The 4,530-nt window shown below is 38.4% G+C and overlaps 1 protein-coding gene across 22 annotated transcripts in view; it reads right to left on the bottom strand.

The window, feature by feature from the left end:
• Window positions 1–4,530, bottom strand: part of LOC116846577 — a 248,303-nt gene that overhangs the window by 13,851 nt on the left and 229,922 nt on the right. The gene's annotated exons all lie outside the window — the stretch shown is intronic.

Raw genomic sequence — 4,530 nt, 5'->3', positions numbered from 1 at the left:
TCTATTAGATTTTAATTCAATCTTATATTTTCTCGCAGCTTTTGAAGCTTTGACACCGTTTCGCTAAGCGTACTTAGAGTCAGGATCTTGCTGAGAAAGCTTCATTTAAAGCATTACTCGAAGAGACAAATTTCGTTATTTATTTGTATTTTCTTCTTTATTTTTAATTAGTCAGCTCAAAAACTACTACGAGATATAGTTGAAAGAGAAATGTTGAAACAGAATCATTTCAGTTTTCGATCAAGGACTTTGCCACCGAGAGAGCCTGCCGCTTAGCCTCCTACGTCTGTGATCGCTGCTTGTAAAGTTTTTGATTAAAATCAAAGTATCGCAAAACATATCGATGAAGATTGTTGTGCTCATGCCGATGATCGGGGTGCGCAAAAATGTGGATCGCAGTTACATAAAAAGAGAGAAAGAGAGAAAGAGAGAGAGAGAGAGAGAGAGAAAGAGTGGAAAGAGAGAAGCAAGATCGTTTTCTTACCGAATCGCCGTTTACGATTTAGCACGAGAGTACGCTCGTCGATGCCCGCACTAATGACGCCGATCTTCCGTCCCGGAGTAACGGAAAACTTACGCAGAATACAACGACATGCACTGTCGGAGGAAAGCGCGTGTAGAAAAAAAAAGAGAAAAACTCGCGAAGGGACATTTCACATCAATTTCATGCGGAGTTCCGTAGTCTCATGCTTATTCACACAAGAGTACACACACGTTATTATCTTACACATGTAACGTACACACATGCCGCATGCTACACGTACATACACAACGTGCCTAATTAATATTCTGCTAGTTGTGAAACAAAGGAAAAATGAAAATAATATATATATATAAATATAAATATATATATATATTTATAAAAATACAGAAAGAAATATATCGGCCAATCAAATAATACACAGAGAAAACCTTCAGTCCAATCCTTATAGTAAGGCAATATAGTAACGGACTCAGACTTATATAGATAAATAGAGATATATAGAGAGATAGATGATATAGATAGATAGATATAGAGAAGAGGGAGGAAGAGAAAGAGAGAGAAGGAGAGCGTATATATATATATATATATATATATATATATATATATATATATATATATATGTATAAATACCGGTTAAAGTGTGTGTCTCCGATGAGTGGGTATATACACAAGAGAGAAAGAGAAAAGAGACTGAGAGAAAAAGAGATGAAGAAAGAAAGAGAAGTAAAAGAGCGAGAGAAAGAGAGAGAGAGAGAAAGAGAGAGTCAAATGTAATGGAAAGAAGATGATGAATCTCGCACGAGGGTGGAGCACGCATATCGAATATGATGTGAGGCGCGGCAATGTTAACTCGATATCGGTGAAATCAAACGTGGTGATTACGTGGTGATTACGTGACGAGTAATTGACAGGGACATGTACTAAGTACCACATAGTGTAGAGAAACCAGATGTAAGAAGCTCAAGTATCGTACAAATCATAAGTGAGGGAGTGCTAATTAAACCTCTAGAGATTTTGAGGTGTAGACAGGGTGGCCATAAACTCGCGCGCGTAACGAGCCTTCCCGATTAAATCGAAGCCGAGCTTCCCTTAATTAAAAATTACGGTAGCCGAGGGTCGAATTAGAACGCAGGTTTCTGCTGCTTAAAAGTAAAACCCGCGCGATATTAATTCTGAAATAAGATTGATTATCCTTTGGAGGCCTGCAAGTTTAATTTGCGAAAGAGATTTTAACCTTCGATTGATCGTAATTTTTAGGAAAAATCGGTTTCAGCTTAGCCAGGAAATTGCACTGCGCGACGCAGGCGTAATAATAATTTACGGCCACTTTGTGAATAGACAGGTGTATGGTTGCAATGACAGTAGTTGTCGCGGAGTACAACACCGACACTTCGGAATTGGAACCAATGCTGTGTCGTTTTGAAGCTTCAGAAGTTGATACTCGTATTCTTAAACGTACATGTTTTTTTCTCCACTTCCATACAGTGACATTGGTTGCTTCATTTCCGAGATATCAATGCGCTTTACCGCCTCGTCGTTGCACTTTTAACCGTGATTATGCTCGTGGAGGCCGATCGAGACTCGTCAAATTCGTTTCTCTCCAGACCATGTCCAGGAGACGCGCGATTCGTTTCGACATCCATCAGATGTGTTTTGTTTCTCTCGGATGATCCCGAAAGAGAATTTCACGAGTGTTCCGACTTGTCTCCACCCGCATTTTTTGCACACGTGCGCGTGAACATGAGAATGCTTGCGAATTAAAGATTGCGCGCGCGCGAGTACGATTAAATAAGTGTTCGCTTTCACACAACAATGAAACAGTTTGGAGAAAAGTAATAGTCAAAAAAAGTTTATCGTAGATAATTATATAATTAATTTATATATAAACTCACAATTACGTTATGTTATGACTGAATAGCAAATAATTTTAATTGTACGAATGCAGAGAAATTTTTCCAATACCCGTTAATTCAATGTAAACGAAACAAAAGAAAAGTATACTCTGTGATGATTCGAACGTACTCCGCTGTACCAAAGCACATGCTCGAATTTTCGTGGTCGACAAACTATCCTCAGGTTGTACGCATTTAGACGTGAACATATATCGTCCCATTGTCGTTGATTGTTACTGCCTATACAGCTGAAATCACGCGATGATGGGCAAATGATATATGTTAATTTCTGTCAAGTGGAATAAATACAGAAATGAGGCTTTTCAACGCCTCTGTTCAGCTCTACATGTCTTATTCATTAAATAAATTCAGGTCTGGATTGAGTCAACATTGCTCAAATTTGATTGAAAATTATTCCGAAATATATTTTAAAAATGAAATTTTATTGAAAAAAAGAACAAAAACAAAGAAAATAAAAATATATTTCTATATATTTAAATCAATATATTTTTGTTTACAAGTCCAGAAGTTGAAAAATATGACATTGCGAATTAATATCACAGTTTCACGTTGATTTTATTCCACTTGGTGCCGCGTGTATATGCCAGCGCACATGTACATATAGAGTCGCGTATGCAGACGCGTTCTTCGTGGTGCAACGAGAAGAAAAAAGATCCTCTCGATTCGTTGCACGTGCGTGTGGACGAGACGACACACCGGGACGTTCTATGGATGACTGCGATGTCATCAAATCATATACGTATATATACATATACACATGTACACGCTGCCGAGTGACAGCAATCCGGGCGATTCGACAGCCACGGTGTGGAAAACACGCGGAGGATCGCGACGATCAGACAGAACATAAGGGAGACGCGTGTTGGGTGATCTCTCGTTGTTTTGTGAAAATCGACGGGTGTGGCGGGGGTGAGAGAAAGAGAGAAAAAGAGAAAGACACAGAGAGACAGAAATAGAGAGAAAGAGAAAGAAAGAGCAAGAGAGAGAGAGAGAGAGAGAGAGAGAGAGAGAGAGAAAGAGAGGGAACCAGTGAAAAGAAAGACTTGCACAGCAATACAGGAGAGAATCTTTGTGAGATGCACTCGCGCGCGGGTGGTGCGTGCCATCGCTATGGTACGTCACGGGAAATCCAATGTAAACCTTGAAAAACGTCGAAGATGGCAGATGACAAGGGGTGGTCGGGGGCTCGAGGGGTGATGTCGACGGATGGAGGGTTGGTGAAACCTTACTATAAGAAGTGGATTGGAGCGAGTGTGTCTGACAAGGTTGGGTCGCTACTACTCGCGTTCTGTGTCGCGTTCGACCACTTTGCATCGTCGTGCGGCGATCGGGAATTGCGATGCCGTCAATTATTAGTAAGACCGAGCTCGACTTTTCGCGTATGAAGTTCCAACAATTTTCACATTTCTATTTTCACAAGTGATCATCTTGCGCGTCGAGATTTATATACTTCGAAAGTTCTTTTAATTTAAATTCTATATAAAACAGAGTTTTTTTAGATTTTTTTACCAATATCTTTTAAGATATTGTTCATAAAACAAGCTTTATATCCGAATCGTAGAATAACAATTTGAGAAATCAATTTGAACTGCAAATGATAAAATTACTAGTATATAAGCTAATCTTCAAATTCTCAAGCACTGATTTGTGGTGCTTTCTCCTTGCAAGAACCAAACTACTTAACTTTAATTAAAAGGAATTATTTTACTCTGCGACAAAAGAAAATGATCTTTCTTGCTATTGAATATAAACAAGGATCTTTCTTTTGCGAGAATTTGAGAATTGAAGAATATTTGATAAAGTGAATTTTAAGATTAGAGAATTTTTTTAAAAATAGTGAATCGCGTGCGGCAACTCTAGATCGTATGTCGTCGACGATGCAAAACGGTCCGACCATTCGCCGATGCACGATGAGCGAAAGTGCTCTCTTTTTTTCGTCTTTCGCCTCGAAAATCGGCAAAGGCGTCTCGATAATGTTAGCTCGGAAGTGCTCGCGCGGATGCTCAAGAGAAACCAAAGTAGAAACGTTGTAAATATATTGTATATATATATGTGTATATATGTATGTATATATATATATATATATATATATATATATATATATATATATATATATATATATATATATATATA

The sequence above is a fragment of the Odontomachus brunneus genome, unplaced genomic scaffold (genome assembly GCF_010583005.1).
Source record: "Odontomachus brunneus isolate Ranch 3 - 2012 unplaced genomic scaffold, Obru_v1 Obru_scaffold_066, whole genome shotgun sequence".
Lineage (NCBI taxonomy): Eukaryota > Metazoa > Arthropoda > Insecta > Hymenoptera > Formicidae > Odontomachus > Odontomachus brunneus.
Note: the sequence above shows the minus strand (reverse complement) of the source record. Positions and strands in the feature narration are given on the sequence as shown.